The following is a 20,571-nucleotide window of genomic DNA, read 5'->3' on the forward strand; positions in this document are numbered from 1 at the left end:
TCAATCTTGGTAATGTAGAATGTGGATATGACACAGACTTTCCAGTTCTATAAGAGATTCGATTTTGTCATGATAACTTGCTCAAGGGGATTATCTTTTACAAATGGGTCCACTGGATGGGCTTTTTGTCCAACGACCACCCTACCAGAGGTACTGTGTGCCAAAATCGTTCAACGTAGAGCCCCTGGAATGAATACAATGCTGAGTATATTTTTATTCAAAAGTTGAGAGCGTAATACGATTAGTTCGTTAAGTTCCTAATAATTATGTATCTTATCAAATTGAAGTCGATCAAACTGTCGACATGCAGGCTTGTCTCCACTCTCGCCAGTTCATAACATGAGTTCCTTGCAGTGTGATGTTTTTGAGGCATGAATTGCTCTTTAGCGATGAAAACGAATAAAAACCGATAAATAAGGCAAAGCAACTCATACATTTTAAGCACATTTCAAAGTGGGCAACTTGAACGCCCTTTTCTCTCATGATGACATTGTGTTGCTTTTTTTTTAACATGGATGTCCTACACGACGAACATGACCACCATTCGATGTAGTCGACACTCCGACTGACCAAGTACCCACCCACATGTCTTCTCCTGGCATCTCCAAGATGCCCATGAAGCATCGTTGCGTCTTCGATTCAATCGAAACACAAAGCCTTCAACAACTAGATAACGTCCACCACGTGAAGTCGGGAGAAACTTATAGTCTAACTGCTGGTTTGCCATTTTTGACAGTGATAGATTCTTGGTGGAATTACCATGATATATACCCAGTGTGAGTTTATATCAATCAATCTAAATTCTATAGTTAATTTGTGAGTTGATATCAATCAAATAATCATAATTGTGTTATTTGTCATTTAACTAGTGAGTTCATATCAGCAACTATGTTCATAGTTAGAACTAGTGAGTTCATATCACTAATTAGTGAACTCCGAGTTCACTCACCAGTTCAAGTTTTAGTGTCACCCATCTCATTAATCCTTTAAAACAACATGTATCTACCTCGGCCGAACATCAAAGGATTTTTACTGTAATAACAAATGTCTACTTCCAGGTACGACACCCACCCAACAGCACATTACCGGCACAGTTTTGACAACAGTTTAAAGTACACGTACCTGTTACAATCATCAGAGCAACGCAAGCTGTAAGAACGGTTTTCATGGTTGTAGTACGGGCGGCTCTGTTTGCCCTACATTTATATACAGATTTGGTTGAGAGAGTGGCATTTCATGATTGCACACCAATCCCACCAGCCAGTGCGATTATAGTTCATATTATCGCATTGTTAACATACAAGGTCACTTGATCACTGCTTGACATTTAAGCAGAGTCCATTTCATAATTCGTTAAATGCAATGATCTTTGTTTAGGCACAATGACCGCACGGCAAGTGCTGTGGTAACTTTCTAGTGTTTCTAAATTCAAATACAATGATTCATTTTATCTGTATACAGGGTAGTAAGTAGTCACGGCAGTAAAACACATAAATATTTCAAAAGGTGAAACAGGTTCCCTGTAGAGACAGTCGAGATATAATACGGATCCAGGAAAGGTCAGATGAAGTTAGGTATGTGTTGCATTGTCTTTATGCTTTACTGTGGACTGGTATTCTAAACAACATCTCGCGCCAGCCGGTATGAACAGACGTTATACGCCAACTAACAGAGACTCATTCCCGGTCTGTTACGTTGCTTTGGGTGAGTGAGTGAGTTTGGCTTTACGCCCCTTAAACAATATTCCATCATTCTCACAGCTGGGGACACCAGAAGCACATTGTACCCATGTGGGGAATCGAACCCGGGTCTTCGGCGTGACGAACGAACGCTTTAAGAACTAAGCTACCCCACCGCCCCGTGAACAGGCACATGCAGGTGTGCATTTTTTACTTTATCCCGGAGTCTATGTTGGCAGTCATGTGTTTAAATGTTTTCAAGGGATATTTACGAGGTGAAATTAGGGGTCATTTACTTATCCTAGTGTCCTATATCCCAAGTGCTCTTCATGCCGTAGTTCCGGGTTCGATTCCCAACATGGACCACGGAGACAAATCAACGAAAATCAATTTTCCACTACTTGTTTATCACATATGGATCGGAAATCAAACTCTGTTTATGACATTTACGTTCAACCTTTCCGAACCAGCTGAAGGAATAGGCTTGCAGGTAACATTTACTTTCAATAACTCGTGCAACAATAACGAATGGTAAAATATTTTCAAAAATGTCTCAGACAGCTCCAGGAATAAGAACCTGTGATATCATTTACAGCCATAAAATGTGTTTCAAGTATTATAATATAATATAAAACTAAAAGGAAAGCTCCTTCTCACACAAGAAGAGGTGAAACTTCCCTGAGCATATCTCTTGATTTAGTCACGATATGGCTGAAACATTGCCGATAAGACTAAAAAATCTTAACTCACTCACTCACTCCTGAGGATATCTAGGGCCACATATTGTTTGCCTTTGTTATTTGAAGGGATGGAACTCACAAATGTTGATTTGTGGAAGACGTTAAGGCGTCAAAGGCCCGAGATGCTTTGCAAGGATGTCTAACTCTGCAGTGTACATCACGTGCAATGATGTCCTCAACTTCAGGTCTTCTAAATTCGTTTAAGATGTCATAAATCATCTTGAAAATATGTGTTTTATGTGCAGCAGTGTCGTTGATTCATTCATAACAATTATTTAACAAAGATTCTAAAGCTATATATCCAGTAAACAAGCCATGACAACGACAACGGTGAATGAGAATGCATTAATCATAGTTACAACAGCAAACTGTCTGAAGACTTGTCGTTACATACGTGACTGTTTTCTCAACACGCTATGATGAAACCCTCATTTTCTTGGGGTAAGTAAGTGTACATGGTTTTAGGAAAGAATTAGGAATATAGCAAGAATGATTCAACAAATTTACAAGTCGTTCAGTAAAGCGCCCGCCGATCACTATGCTGCCCCCGCCTTCTTGTGGAAACCTTTGAAATTGTTACCATACTCGTTGTGTGTGTGTTTGCTATCTACCACCCGAGAAGCCGCAGTAAGCTGTGTCTGGTGTTAGTCATTAAGACGCCAGAAACACTGACTCCACCCGATTATCTTTCTTGATTTTCACTGGAAAAAAAGTCCATGTTTACAAGACATTTCCAATTTTGGAAAGATGATGTTTCCAAAGATTTACAATTTTGGAAATGTCCACAAGGGGAGATAAATGGTGGGTGATGGTAAATCATTGTTATTTGCACGCCCCCGGACCTAATCCCTTGTTGATTGATGAGTGAGTCACGGCAGTTAATAGTCACCAATTAACAAGGCCTACTGCCTATTATGCCTCTTAAAGGTCACATGCAACCAAAAAATCGAAAACATAATTAAAACACAATTATCACTTCTTCATGACATATAATATGCATTGCTGATTATGAAAAAACAAATAAACAAAATTATAAGCGTATAATCGCAAATCAAAAGTGCAATATTTTGTACTTGGGTTTACCTCCCTCGAAACGAAGCAGCCGGGATACCGAACCCAGTCAGGGCTGGTGTAACGGCTGGTTCATTTGCAGATGCCCTCACGGCTGATTGTGTGTGTATATATAGAGATGTTGGGTTTTGTAAATACATGCTCATTTTTTGTGTATAACATTTTGCAATCAACAGACATCATAACATGTCATGTGTTCAAGTATCACACCTGCCTGTCTGTGTAATTACATAATGTGACAGAGACCGAACTCGGGCCATAAATCAATGCATTTTGTTTATGGTGTATAGCCTGATTGGTGTTAAGTTCAAATTGCATGTGGTCAGTGATCGCAGTTGTGTATTGAATATTGTCATTAGCAGACAGGCAGGCGGACACACAGGTGTCAATAAAACAAGACATTGAGTTTTGTCTGGGACAACGACATATCTACATAGTATATCACAGTTAGAAATTGTGTCAACGCTAAATAATGACATTGCCTTTAAGTATCGAACTGAGAAAGTGACTCGGTAAGAAGAACGTGTGGGGAAATAGACAGATGAAATTATATAAACAGTTTATTTACTGTCATAACATATAAAAAGCTCGCGCCTGTGAGATATCAACAAAACATTATGAAAATAGCTCACACCAAAGCCTTCACCGAGTATTCACCAGACAGCCCGCTTCCAAGTTGCGCGAACCTATTTCACTGCGCACATGATATGAGCGCAGCCCAGCTGTTGAAACCCGTTTTCCCCCGAAATTTTCGGGGGAAAATAAGTGAATCGATTGAACTCCGATTTCGCGCGGTTTTTTTCATCGCGTTATTTCTCAACTTTATAACTTGAATTTGCATTTTTGATGATTTGTTTCGGTAAGTCCATACCGAAAGGTATCAGAATCTGTGTTTTACGTTGCATGTGACCTTTAAAGAAGCCTCTGGAAGTAAGTTAAATCTTTGATGGGCATTAAGAAGTGGAATGCATTACTGTGACCTGATTTTCACCTGATGAAGGAGCAAGCATATGCTCCGAAACTTCGTGTTATTCACAATAAAGAAGTTGACATCCATAAATCTTGCTTTTCTTATTAAAAGGTAAGTTATTAAAATCTGCTGAGCTGTAGGCTTGTTAATCATGTCGCGGTGTGATTATCGCTCTAACACACCTGAGAGATTCGTCAACAGTGTGGTATGCACAGGCGGTGAAACTTGTATTGTATTACATTGGGTTGGTTGCATATTGTTTTGTGTTATGCTGTCAGTTTGTATGTATGTGTGAATGAGGAACCTCACATATTTTGCTAACAGACGGGCATGAACATTTCTGTTAACTCATCCGTTTGGATCAAAGGTCGATAGAGGGGAGTTTCCATGTATATTCTCACGCCGTTATCAAGATAAAAGTTACTACAACCAGGTGAATAGAAGTATATATGCATAGTGACAAGCAGCAAATTAACAACAGGTAATTCAGCAAGTAGCACGTCGTTGGGGCCAACAGGAGAGTAAGATCAACAAGTCTAAATCCACTCCATTCTCCAAGTGATGGAATCAATCAACATTCAATCAGCTTGTTTATCCTGAACGTTGTACATCGAAATGCCGCTCTATGCAATAAACAGGGAGTTGTTATCACGTAAGTGGTATGTTTCGTTGTGTATCCCCATACTGTTTACTGCAGTATAAGTGAGATCTGCTTCACTTTGCGAATGACCAATCTTTTGAAGTTGATTTAAGTTCTACTTTAGTAAACTGCTACCTAACAGATTGAGCTCAGATTAAAACATCTCATTCTAAATTTGTGTTTTCTATTTCAAGTACTAAGAAATACTGAATTTGTACGTATTAGATATACATCTATCGGTACCAGTTTGACGTGTCTGGTCATGAGTTAACTAACATAGTGATTATATATTTTTGACCATTACATGTGTCATTCACACGTCATTTATGCCATGATAATGTTCTCTGATCCATTTCATCATACAGCATTTATTTCATTCAATGTTTTGAAGCTCATATGAAAACATGAAAAATGTTACTGTTCCAGTTCCTTTTGAAGAGTGAAAGTATTTTTGTTCCTCAAGTCTTCCAACCAATATAGTCATTATGGTTACAAACGACCTGATTTTAATACGTATCAAGTTAGATGTTATACACGCGTGCATGCACACACCCACACCCACACAAAACATCCGTAATTTGTGAATTCTGTTCGGACGATAAAGAAATATCTAATTTGATCAGAATCAGTATATGAATTATCTTCCCTTACTCTGAGAGAAGCATGGCATTATTCGTTCATTTTTTAATAATTTTATCTGCATAAAAGAAGGTATTATCAAAACTGTGAAACAAACTTGCGTATACTACCATATCACTAACATTGCGATATTGACCATGGAATAAATGTTAAGTTTAGTCTGTTTTCAATGTCATAATATGTGAGGTTCCTCATTCACACATACATACAAACTGACAGCATAACACAAAACAATATGCAACCAACCCAATGTAATACAATACAAGTTTCACCGCCTGTGCATACCACACTGTTGACGAATCTCTCAGGTGTGTTAGAGCGATAATCACACCGCGACATGATTAACAAGCCTACAGCTCAGCAGATTTTAATAACTTACCTTTTTAATAAGAAAAGCAAGATTTATGGATGTCAACTTCTTTATTGTGAATAACACGAAGTTTCGGAGCATATGCTTGCTCCTTCATCAGGTGAAAATCAGGTCACAGTAATGCATTCCACTTCTTAATGCCCATCAAAGATTTAACTTACTTCCAGAGGCTTCTTTAAGAGGCATAAAAACTTGTTAATTAACAAGGCAGTAGGCCTTGTTAATTGGTGACTATTAACTGCCGTGACTCACTCATCAATCAACAAGGGATTAGGTCCGGGGGCGTGCAAATAACAATGATTTACCATCACCCACCAGTTATCTCCCCTTGTGGACATTTCCAAAATTGTAAATCTTTGGAAACATCATCTTTCCAAAATTGGAAATGTCTTGTAAACATGGACTTTTTTTCCAGGGTTTCATGCAATATCAAATACCTGCGTCATATGGGTCTCTCCATATCTGCATTACACTGGACTCCCTACAACTGACTGACTGACTGAGTTTGGTTTTACGCCGCTTTTAGCAATATTCCAGCAAAATCACGGCGGGGGACACCAGAAATGGGTTTCACACATTGTACCCATGTGGGGATTCGAACCCGGGTCTTCGGCGTGACGAGCCAACGCTTTAACCATTAGGCTTCCCCACCGCCCCGGACTCCCTACAAACATGCAAAGCGGCATGCCGTCATATACCTGAATACTGTTCCAAACTAACTCACTCACTTTCTCACTTATCACTAGAACAGTTATTCGTAATGAGCAGTAAGAAGGGATCAACGGCAGTTTGGAAAAATAGGCTTGTAGGAACATTTCATAATCTCGAAATCAGCCTTAAATGAAGATTGGTTTTTTTACTACTGCTTTAGCAAATGAGTGCGTTTTACGCCGCTTTTAGCAATATTCCAGCAATAGCACTGCTGGGAACACCAGTAATGGGTTTCACACATTGTACCCATGTTTGCAATCAAACGTCTTCGGCGTGAAGACTGGGCTACCCCACCGCCCCCTACTGCTTGATGTCAAATACAACCTATTGCTGTGCAGTTGAGAACTCAAAAGACATGGAAATGAAATACCATGTGAAGACGTATGCGCTCACGTTACCACTTGGCATTACTACTAATGCGAATGCGAATAATCACATATTTGTTAAAGGTCATAGCAGCTTGGGCGATAAGAGCAATCACACAGCTCACAGCAGACACACAAATACGACATGTCTCGCAACATACTGAACGTGGGGCGGTGGGGTAGCCTAGTGGTTAAGGCGTTCGCTCGTCACGCCGAAAACCCGGGTTCGATTCCTCACATGGGCACAATGTGTTAAGTCCATTTCTGGTGTCCCCCGCCGTGATATTGCTGGAATATTGCTAAAAGCGGCGTAAAACTAAAACTCACTCACTCACTCACATACTGAACGTTGATCATATTCCTGCGAACGACAAACACCTGCACATTGTTCCCTTAGTCTGTTTTTGTACTATCTATCTGAACGAACTTAACAAAGTCGTGACTCACTTAAACACCTGATTGGATAGGAAAACACTATAATTGCCGTGCCTGGTGGTATAGTATGACTGCCAATACTGAGAGGGTGAGGCGCGGTGCACAATGAGGCACGATGTCAAACACATCAGACATTCCATAAGACACAAGAGACATTCCATAAGACACAAGAAACATTCCATAAGACACAAGATACACTCTATAAGATACAAGAGACATACCATAAGACACATACGACACAAGAGACATTTCATAAGACACAAGAGACAAGAGACATTCCATAAGACACAAGGGACATACCATAAGACACAAGAAACATTCCATAAGACACAAGGGACATACCATAAGACACAAGAGACATACCATAAGACACAAGGAGACATACCATAAGACACAAGGGACATACCATAAGACACAAGAAACATTCCATAAGACACAAGAGACATACCATAAGACACAAGGGACATTCCATAAGACACAAGAAACATTCCATAAGACACAGACATACCATAATAAGACATTCCATAAAGAGACACATTCCATACCATAAGACACAAGAGACATTCCATAAGACACAAGAGACATTCCATAAGACACAAAGAGACATTCCATAAGACACAAGAGACATTCCATAAGACACAAGACACAAGAAACATTCCATAAGACACAAGACACAAGAGACATTCCATAAGACACAAGAAACATTCCATAAGACACAAGGGACATTCCATAAGACACAAGAGACATACCATAAGACACAAGGGACATTCCATAAGACACAAGGACATTCCATAAGACACAAGAAACATTCCATAAGACACAAGACATTCCATAAGACACAAGAGACATTCCATAAGACACAAGGGACATTCCATAAGACACAAGAGACATTCCATAAGACACAAGATACATTCTATAAGACACAAAGAGACATACAATAGACATTCCATAAGACACAAGAAACATTCCATAAGACACAAGGGACATTCCATAAGACACAAGAGACATACCATAAGACACAAGACATTCCATAAGGACATTCCATAAGACACAAGAGACATTCCATAAGACACAAGAGACATTCCATAAGACACAAGACATTCCATAAGACACAAGAGACATTCCATAAGACACAAGAGACATTCCATAAGACACAAGAGACATACCATAAGAAACAAGGGACATTCCATAAGACACAAGAAACATTCCATAAGACACAAGATACACTCCATAAGACACAAGAGACATACCATAAGACACAAGGGACATTCCATAAGACACAAGAGACATACCATAAGACACAAGGGACATTCCATAAGACACAAGAAACATTCCATAAGACACAAGAAACATTCCATAAGACACAAGGGACATACCATAAGACACAAGAGACATACCATAAGACACAAGAGACATTCCATAAGACACAAGATACACTCCATAAGACACAAGAGACATTCCATAAGACACAAGAAACATTCCATAAGACACAAGGGACATTCCATAAGACACAAGAGACATTCCATAAGACACAAGGGACATACCATAAGACACAAGAGACATTCCATAAGACACAAGGGACATACCATAAGACACAATAGGGACATACCATAAGATACAAGAGACATTCCATAAGACACAAGATACACTCCATAAGATACAAGAGACATTCCATAAGACACAAGACACATTCCATAAGACACAAGAGACATTCCATAAGACACAAGAGACATACCATAAGACTCAAGGGACATTCAATAAGACACAAGAGACATTCCATAAGACACAAGGGACATTCCATAAGACACAAGAGATTTATTGTTGCTCTGTCCTCGAGTATAAAATGAACCTGTCCATGTTTATGCAACATTTTAGTCTTTTGGGTTTGGTAGAGATCTACATATTCAGCTGAAAGTCATTCCTAATGTTAATGAGGCCCCTGTATTTGGGTGAATGTTGTAATACAAATACGCTCGAACAATAATATGGAATGTTTTCAAGATTAGAAGATGAAACCACAATGTCCTACATCAGGCTACTGATAAACACTCAGCCTCACTCAACATGCACAGTTAATCTACTGCGTTGTCGTATGATTGTAAGTGCAAAAATATTGTGAACTTCTTCGCAGCAGTTAGTTTGGAAATTAAGATACATTGGGCATTCCGTGTTAATTTCCCATTACCATTGCCATAAAACATAAAAAAATATTCTTACGATATGTAAAATATCACATTTTAGTTAAAAATTGCATGTCGCAGCGACGGTGCATATATTTGTTGCATAAAAATACAAACACTATTGATAGTGCATGTTATCTTTTCCTGCATCATGTGGAAGATATCATGCTGAATTTTACAGTGAGGTAGTCGCTTAACCTAATATTTGCGGGTGTTAGTCAAATTTTAAAGTTTATCAATGCGGGTAATGAAGATATTCTAATGAGACGTATCATGTATAATCATGCTCGGTAATGAAAAACATTCTGAAATTACCACGTGGTTTTCGTAACGTACAATACAGTTGCTGTGGCGTAAAATACAATTAGATTGTACAGGCGTTAAATGAATATAAATGCCTATCCAACGTTTGTTAAAGATGTGTAATAAATGTATTTGCAGTGTTCTGAAAATGGCAAAAACTGCAGCCGTAATGACTGACAGAATTTTACGTTACAGCTGTATAAAAAATGTTCAGTACTTTACAATGATACATTTAATAAGTACTTTGGAACAAATACATATGTTTCCAGGTCGCATAACTCCTTGACGTTGTCTTTAAACATAGAAATGCCAGTGTAAGGCTTTTAATATTATTTTAGACTAGAGATCAGAATCGGTCAGAATCTATATAATATCTGATTACTCTTTTGATTTATTTGTGTTGAAATTAACTTTAGTATGTGAAAGGATTTTAGCAAACAATATTATTAAAACAAGTTGTATTATAGCTTTACATAATATATATCTGACATTAAATTATTTTGTGTGACGTGAAATACACTAGAAAATACCTCCACTGCTAGTAACTGCCGTCTATATACAAACCATAAGACATTGTATCGTATCATTCTGTACATAGGTCAAGTAAATAATACTTGTCGTTGTCATATCGAAGAAATTGTGTTAAGATACAATTGTTTTCTTCAGATTTCAATGATCACAAATGTGCACGCTGACTGGGAATGAGTGTAAAGGTGCCGAATGAAATGTGTTTCATTTGGGAAATTGTAGGTCAATTCATTAGTTTTCCATTGAAATAACAAAAACGACGGAACGCCTTCCATAATGGTTAAGCTTATTTGCTGAATGCAGAGTAAAGTGTACGATTCACATTGTATGTTATCAGCATGGCGCATGCGATATATGAACTCACTGTATAAAGTACACATTACTGAAACATAGATGGCTAGTTTGACCGATGAATGTTACTTTTCACTTGCAATTGTTTGTCAACAGTATGCTGATTTCACGTAATAGCATCTCAATATTGATACTTTTTAGGTGATCTTCATAATCATAACTGTAACATAACATTTTGATGGCAACTGTCCTGCCGTAGAGTTTAAGATGTCGATGCATCCCGGATATGGTGTTCACGTCCTGCTGCAGATTTAGCCGCAGCCTTTGCCATTAGATTATAACCAAAGTGTTCCTTTAGTAGTAAGCTCCGGGAGCAACAGAAATTAACAACACTGAAAACAGGATTCCCAATTTTGTGTTTTTAGATACACTAGGGTTTGTTTCATGAAACTTTTCTACACTAATAACAAGATATTGTTTGTGTGATAAGGTCATCTTCAGATGTTGCAAGTAAACTAATATCGTCGGTATTCGTACCATCAATATCAATTCCAATGTTGCTATCATTTAAATCATTTAACAAATCTCGATAAGACAGTATCGGGCACAATAAACGAATGCTTTAAGCACCAGTTAACGGCAAACCAGGATGTGAACTTACATTGTACACTGCATTGAACATAGTGATACAGCGAATGAAACGCTACGACATAATTATACTATTTAGACCAATATCATCTAGTTTACACCACAAGGAACTTTGATTTATACACACTCATATGCTTTTTAAATCAGCAAACGTTGACTATTTCGTATTTTCAACAACTGTTCATACACTCTGAATAAGATCAGTAATGGATTGTTTTTCACCTAAAACATGTTGTGCGTCATTTAACATACCAGTAGCTTCTGCCCAAGACTGTAACCATCCGTTATGTACATAACAGTATAGTTTGTAGGCTGAGTTTGTGATAGTTAAGCCTCTGTAAATTAAATACTCCGTATGTCGCCGTTTACTTGTTTACTCATAATCGACAACCTGCAAACCTGCAATTTCAGGCAAACGTCAGCAATTACTGTATCAAAGATACCATTACAGGGTTCTCTATTAAATGTATATTCATTGTATATTTATCATCCCTAAGACACGCTTGTTCTTCTGGTGATGGTGTTATATATGTACGAGCGTATGAATGAGCTCCATATGAGAGGCGTTAACAACCTCTGATTGTCGGCCCCTCTGTCCATATGTATGAATGACAAGCTCTAATTTCTCTTTCGAGATATGGACCATCTGGCCACAAGTGAGAGGTGGGCCTTCCATATGGTTTCCCACCCACAAACTGATTCGCATTATGTCTGATGGGTTTTCATCATGTACTAATATATACAAATTATACTTGAAAGGCTCCTGACGCATATATTTCATTACACGCATGTACTCATACGTATAAATAAAACATGATAAGATATAAGTGTGTGAACCTCCGTGAAATAATGTCTATCTCTAGCAGAGCGTTAACGCTTGTTAGCTCTGCAGCCAGTGTTTACCCACGTGTGACTCAAAATGACTAGACTTAAAGGTCACATGCAACGTAAAACACAACTTTGCAGATTCTGATACCTTTCGGTATGGACTTACTGAAACAAAGCGTCAAAAATGCAAATTCAAGTTATAAAGTTGAAAAATAACGCGATGAAAAAAAACGCGCGAAATCGGAGTTCAAACGTTTCACTAATTTTCCCCAGACTTTTCTGGGGAATACGGGTTTCAACAGCTGGGCTGCGCTCATAGCACGTGCGCAGTGAAATAGGTTCGCGCAACTTGGAAGCGGGCTGTCTGGTGAATACTCGGTGAAGGCTTTGGTGTGAGCTAGTTTCATAATGTTTTGTTGATATCTCACAGGCGCGAGCTTTTTATATGTTATGACAGTAAATAAACTGTTTATATAATTTCATTTGTCTATTTCACCACACGTTCTTCTTACCGAGTCACTTTCTCAGTTCGATACTTAAAAGCAATGTCATTATTTAGCGTTGACACAATTTCGAACTGTGATATAGATATGTCGCTGTCACAGACAAAACTCAATGTCTTGTTTTATTGACACCTGTGTGTCTGCCTGCCTGTCTGCTAATGACAATATTCAATACACAACTGCGATCACTGACCACATGCAATTTGAACTTAACACTAATCAGGCTATACACCATAAACAAAACGCATTGATTTATGGCCCGAGTTCGGTCTCTGTCACATTATGTAATTACACAGACAGGCAGGTGTGATACTTGAACACATGACATGTTATGATGTCTGTTGATTGCAAAATGTTATACACAAAAAATGAGCATGTATTTACAAAACCCAACATCTCTATATATACACACACAATGAGCCGTGGAGGCGGCATCTGCTAATGAACCAGCCGTTACACTTGAGTGCACACCCACCCGCTCTGACTGGGTTCGGTATCCCGGCTGCTTCGTTTCGAGGGAGGTAAACCCAAATACAAAATATTGCACTTTTGATTTGCGATTATACGCTTATAATTTTGTTTATTTGTTTTTTCATAATCAGCAATGCATATTATATGTCATGAATAAGTGATAATTTGGTTTTAATTCTGTTTGATTTTTTTGGTTGCATGTGACCTTTAACCTTAATGACACATCGAGATACCCACGTTGTCTTGACCCACCGCCAGTATCACTGTAATTAGTTGTATATCGTATAGCATTGCTTGCCTCTCTGTTAACCCTACATCCGGTGTCAAGTAAAACCACCGTTTACCAAGAAGCCGTGTTGTTGTCGTTCCTGATTGTTGTGGCCATACTGGCGTGGTGGCAGCGCTTACAATATACTCACGTCTACCTGCGCTACTTTTCAACAAGTCTGTATAGCCCGTATTTCACACATAGGTGAGCGATCAGCCAAATTAGAAGAGTTTGGTGACGGACACAACACACGTGCGTGCATCGTTCGGTTTTCGATCACTTGACAACAACGTAATATTTGACATTTACATCACCTGTGAACTGAACCTTTACCAAAATGGCTCACACACATCGAGCCCCTAAGGAATGGTGCCTTAGCAAGAACGAAACAGTGAACTCTTTTGAAAATTGGAAGCAAAATCTAGTGTATACATTGTCTCTTGATCAAAACTTTACCCCGTTTCTCATTGATGGCGCCGTATGGGGAAAGAAGACAAGAGCTGACCCTCTCAGAGGATTTGTTAATGATGGGGAAATCGTTCCTCGCACTCGCAGACAAACAGCTGAGCTGAAAGTCAACATGCTAGAGTTAATGCTCGGGCAAATTGCTAATTATTGCCCAGTCATCTCCAGACAGACTATCGTTTAAAATTCAACCTCCACTGATAGTATCTGGCAAACCATCAGATAACACTATGGTTTTCAATCCAATGGTGCCCACTTTTTGGACTTTTCTGACATTACATTCCAACCAGATGAACGGCCAGAGGATCTGTTTCAGAGACTAAATGCCTTTGTCGAGGACAATTTACTCACTCGTAATGGAGGAATTACCCACCACAGTGTCGTCATTGAAGAAGACGAGGAAATTTCTCCATCCCTGGAAAACTTCATTGCACTAACCTGGCTTCAACTCATCCACAATGACTTGCCGCGTCTGGTCAAACAGAGGTACGGTACTGATCTTCGGTCCAGAACGCTAGCCTCCTTGAAACCGGAGATTTCACAAGCATTAACACCCCTGTTAGATGAGCTTCACTCCACAGAGCAAGTCAAGGTTATGAGGTCCGCGGCCTCCCGGTTCGACTCAAGGTCGACTCACCAACAACCATCTCGTTTCAAGCCCACATCATCCCCGCTTCTCAAAGTTTGTCCTTTGTGCAAACAAGCAGGGAGAACCAACACTGGACACTTCCTGAGTCAATGCTCATTTCTGCCGGACCATGACAAACGGTATATGGCGAAAGCCCGGAAAATTGCTGACATCCTTGATACTCCAGATAATGACATCTCTGAAGAACTTGAAGACATGGAGTTGCAGTGTGCTATCGGACCCGCACCCCAGGCTGCCGTAATGTGGATACAGGTCGGACATTCTCCATCGATGACTGCTTTCTACGGTCACCGGGATGCCAACATAGCTATTGATTGTGGTGCCACAGGTAATATGATTCGTCTGTCAACTGCGACATACCTTGGAGTCAAGATACAGAATGAATCTCAATCAGCACGCCAAGCAGATGGCATCTCCCCCCTTAAAGTTTCTGGCGAAACACGCTTCTCAGTTGTTCGAGATGGTAGAGAGTTCCTGTTTGAAGGTTTAGTAGTGGAGGATCTGGATGTTGATATCCTCGCAGGAATCCCGTTCACGACATAACTGTTCGTCCAGCCAAACATCAGGTCATACTGGGTGATGGTACTACTTACTTGTACAGCTCATCAAAAGACTCGCCTTCCCAACACAGCATCAGAAGAACACATTTCCTTCGTTTCCCCAGCGAAATTACAACTATTGGGCCAGGAGAGTTAATCGAGGAAATGAGGCACGTCAACTCTACCTTTGCCATCGAACCCCGAAGAGATCTCGGCAAGAACTCCTCAAGTTGTCTTGAGTGGCCTAGCTCTGACATGATGACACGTGTGGCTGGAAAGGTACGAATACCAAACATGACAGACAATCACATGATCATCAAACGACATGAGCACTTTTGCCAAGTTCTCACCACCTCGGTAACAAGCCCCCTGGATTCAAGCTTAAAGTCCAAGAAATCACCGCCACCTCCAGCACCAGCAGTTCAAAGGACTGTAATTAACCCCTCAGCCATCTTCTCTACCGCTGTACAGCTGGATCCTGACAACACTCGCCGACGACTTGTACTGCGGTGCAGATAACCTTGAGGACCTACTTTACAATTGGCGACGGGTATTAGGGGCGCTCCAACGAAACAATCTGTGCCTCGCAGCACATAAGACTCTCATTGGGCAAGAGAGCACCATCAAAGCCAGTCCACACCGAATAGCCACCCTCTCCTCCTGCGCTCGTCCAACCAAAGTGAGCGGATAACCTTCCTTTATTGGGGCGTACAAAGTCCTCCCAAGGGTTGTTCCACACTGTGCTTCACTCATTGCCCCACTAGATGATGTTCAAGCCGGCCTCTCATCACAAGACACCATACAGTGGACTGACCCCCCTCATATCAACATTCGATCAGGCTCAGAAGGCCCTAACCAATGCTAGGACCATTACTCTACCGAGACCAGAGGATCAATTGTGGATTATCACAGATGGAGCAGTGAAACTACATGGTATCGGAGCAACCTTATATGTCACTCGCAACCAGAAGCCACAGCTGGCTGGCTTTTTTCAGCGCCAAACTCTGAGGTTGCCAGATCACGTGTTTACCATGTGAGACTGAGGCCCTATCAATTGCCGTGGCTGTTAAACATCTCTCTCCTTACATCGTACAGTCCCAACACAGAGCCTGCATACTGACAGACAGTAAGCCGTGTGTCCAGGCGTTTTGAGAAGCTTTTTCGCGGAGAGTTTTCCGCCAGCCCCAGGGTATCTACCTTCCTCTCTGGTGTCAGTCGCTACCAAGCTTCGGTGCGCCACTTATCAGGCTCTGCAAACATTCCCTCAGACTTCGCAAGCCGCAATGCCAAAGAATGCCTCCACCCCACGTGCCAGGTTTGCTCCTTTGTTCAGAGAACCAAAGACTCTGTTGTTTCACGTTTATGTGTCCAGGACATCATGAAAGGCGATGCCAAAGTACCGTACACCAGTCGTACCGCATGGTTGGCACTTCAGGCAGAATGTTCTGATTTGCGACGTACACATGCCCACCTCACACAAGGCACATGACCATCGAAGAAACAGACTACCGTGAAGGATGTGAAACGCTCTCTCAACGTTGCTACAATAGCCAAAGATTGTCTTCTTATTGTTCGTCGTTCCGAACCTCTTGCACTTACCAGAGACTGCATCATAGTGCCACGACCAGTATTAGAAGGTCTCCTCATGACCATCCACATCCTACTAGACCATCCCTCTTGCCATCAACTAAAATAAGTAATGCATCGTTACTTCTACGCACTAGACATGGACTAAGCTATCGACCATGTGACTGGCAGTTGCCATCCCTGTTTGTCACTTGCGAAGGTACCACACTACCTTCACGTCGAGTCAAGCAGCGACCCCCAGAAGCCATTGGGGTGCTCTTCGCCGCTGATGTCATGAAGCGGGAACGCCAACTCATACTTGTGGTACGCGAGTGTGTAACCTCCTATACAACTGCATGCATTGTGGAAGACGAATGACACCTTACTTTGCGAGATGCTCTGCTCAAAATGTGCCTCGAACTTAGACCTCTGGATGGTCCACCCTCTGTGGTACGTGTCGATCCAGCTCCAGGTTTCACTGCTCTAGCCAAAGATGATCTCTTACGGCGCCACAGATTAGCTGTAGAGGTTGGAAGATCCAATAACGTTAGCAAGAACCCTGTGGCAGAGAGGGTCATACAGGAGCTTGAACAGGAACTCTTATGCCAGGATCCCTTAGGCGGTACGTGCACCCCTCTGACACTCTCGTTTGCTGTCGCTAGACTCAACACCCGCATAAGATCCCGAGGGATGTCCTCAAGAGAAATGTTGACACAAAGGGATCAATTCTCCAATGCGCAGTTACCAGTGTCTGACAGAGATCTTGTGACAAAGCAGCATCAACAGCGTCTTCGCAACCACCCGCATAAGGAACACTCCAAGTTCTTTGATGACGGGTCCAAACTCAACGCCAGGAAACGCTACCTAGTTGTTTCGATTGATGATCCATGGTGCAACATTGGAAAATTCACAGGCAACCAGCTCAGAAGTACGTCGTATTGGATGAAGCTGTCCGATTGCTACAAAGTTGACGATCAAGGTCTGAAGTTGCCAACTTACCCCCAAAACTGCACTGACAATGACTCAAATGATGGTCCAGTTACCACTGTATACCCTACACTAGTTCTACCAGAAGTCCCAAGTGAGATTCATTCACCAGAAACAGCACATCAACATCCAGATATGCCTGAACACCAGTCTCCTGAGAAAACCCTGCCTGAAACCCCTGACCAGCTGTCTGTACCCCAGATAGCCAACGATGACCCTGACCAGCTGTCTGTACCCCATATAGCCAACGGTGACCCTGACCAGCTGTCTGTACCCCAGATAGCCAACGATGACCCTGACCAGCTGTCTGTACCCCAGATAGCCAACGGTGATCCTGACCAGCTGTCTGTACCCCAGATAGCCAACGATGACCCTGACCAGCTGTCTGTACCCCAGATAGCCAACGGTGACCCTGACCAGCTGTCTGTACCCCAGATAGCCCTGCCTGAGACCCCTGACCAGCTGTCTGTACCCCAGATAGCCAACGATGACCCTGACCAGCTGTCTGTACCCCAGATAGCCAACGAGTAACCACACTGATGATCACTCTCCCAGACGTCCGTCACGAGGGAAGCGCCTACCAGCAAGATTTGCTGACTTTTACGTGAACTTTTAGTTGTACGTTGTGAAGTTCTCCCATGTAATGTGTTTACTTTGCTGGTACAGTTAATTTTGCAACATAATTTCTTTGGGTACTTAATTGAGTGTTCCATATTTCTACTTTCCATAAAGGTAAAAGTTAAGGGGAAACAAAAAAGAGGTCACGCCAGTGTCACTGTAATTAGTTGTACATCGTATAGCATTGCTCGCCTCTATGTTAACCCTACATCCGGTGTCAAGTATAACCACCGTTTAACAAAAAGCCGTGTTGTTGTCGTTCCTGATTGTTGTGGCCATACTGGCGCAGCACTTCTCCCAGCTCCACTGACCCCAGGATATCCCTGTGAATACACGGGGACAGGGAACATCTGGGTAGCGGGACAAAATATGAAGTCCACTGAGTACATACGGGGAAAAGTGATATTTTGTAATTTTAATATTGACATAAGACATGAAACGTTGATTCGATTCTTGGAGCCACTTGCAGCAACAGGCAATACATTTCTACTGTGCGTGGTAAGATATAAATCAGTTCGTATTGAGGATTTGATACACACGCCCGAAACTTGTTTCGCTTTACCAAAACATCTATAGGAACTGGTCACAATTCCGTAAGAGATAATGCTGTCAATTGTTGTTATACAAGTAGAATCAGATATCACATAAGGTACGAAAAGAAATATATTACCGACTTACAAGTATACGTGTAAATATCCCGATAAGCCGTAAGACACATTCCACCACACACATGGATACATATCTTTCTAGTCCTGTAAATTCATGACTCTCACACTCTTGAAGATCCGGGTTAGAATTGATCTTCAGTAATCATGCTTGTCGTAAGAGGCGACTAACGGGAACAGGTGGTCAGGCTCGCTGACTTGGTTGACACATGTCATCGTATCCCAGTTGCGTAGATCGATGCTCATGTTGTTGATCACTGGATTGACTGGCCCAGTCTCAATTATTTACAGAACACCACCATAAAGCTGAAATATAGCTGAGTGCGGCGTAAAAATAAACTCACTGACTCACTATCTCCCAAAATACGTACTTGTCCACACCAACCTGAAACGTCATTGTTTTAGCATATGAACCAGTACGTCAAATACACAGCCTCTTCTGTGTGTCTTTCCTTACTCGGGAAGACACACCTGTCAGTGTTTAAACACGCGGACCTCATTCAGCACTACCTCGCGGTGAGCTATCTCATGCTTTGTTTGAGTTCCGGAGGTATGTGCACTAAGTTGTCTTGTAGAACGTGTTCCGTGCGTGTGTTGCATACCTTCGTGAGTCGCGTGCACTGTTTTCACGTTCGTGTTAGAATATCAATGAGTGTCTGTAGTCTATTCTTCTTTTGGGATTAACCCTACATTATCAAGGCTTCACAAGGGGTACACTTTTTCACACTCGACCCCAAAAAGATCCTACAGTGGGTGCCTGCAATGACTATCTTCTTTATATTGGAATATAAATTGGACACTTTAAAGCAAAATCTGGTTTCTCAATATTTGGGTAGGGAGGGATGATTTATGTTTGATATTTTTAATGTGTGTTTGAGGTAGGTTACAAAATTTGCAAACTCAATACTCGGCAGGAGGTCGACTGAGTACACAATAAGTGACATGCGGAATGCGAAAAGATAAAAAATGCCTGACAGTGCCGTACTTTTAGAGTGCCTGTCGTGTCAGTTGTAAATGGCGTGTGAAAAAACAACATATTCCGATTGGCAGAATCACATACTCTACAGTGAAATCAGTTAATTGATGCATCAGAGAGATATAGCAGATTGAAATTTAAGGTTACGCTTATCAAAGAGGGTTTGCTGGTATGGGGATCAACATTCCTTCCACATGTCACGTCATTAACCCAGACACTATTCTACCAAACATTCATCAATAGTATTTTAACTTTCTGCTTTCATGCATGGTATGGCAACCTTCCTCTAACACAGAAAAACAAACTTGACAAAATTGTAAGCATATCCAGCAAAATTTGCGTCTTCAATTTCGAACCACTTCCTTTTCAGTATGAGTCCAAAGTTAAAAGAAATTTCTGGCCATTCAATCGGATCCATAGCACTAAGAAGAATGTTCTGGCCATTCAATCGGGTCCATCACACTTT

This window comes from Haliotis rubra, unplaced genomic scaffold (genome assembly GCF_003918875.1).
Source record: "Haliotis rubra isolate DU_JTF1 unplaced genomic scaffold, ASM391887v1 Scf919, whole genome shotgun sequence".
NCBI classification, from domain to species: domain Eukaryota; kingdom Metazoa; phylum Mollusca; class Gastropoda; order Lepetellida; family Haliotidae; genus Haliotis; species Haliotis rubra.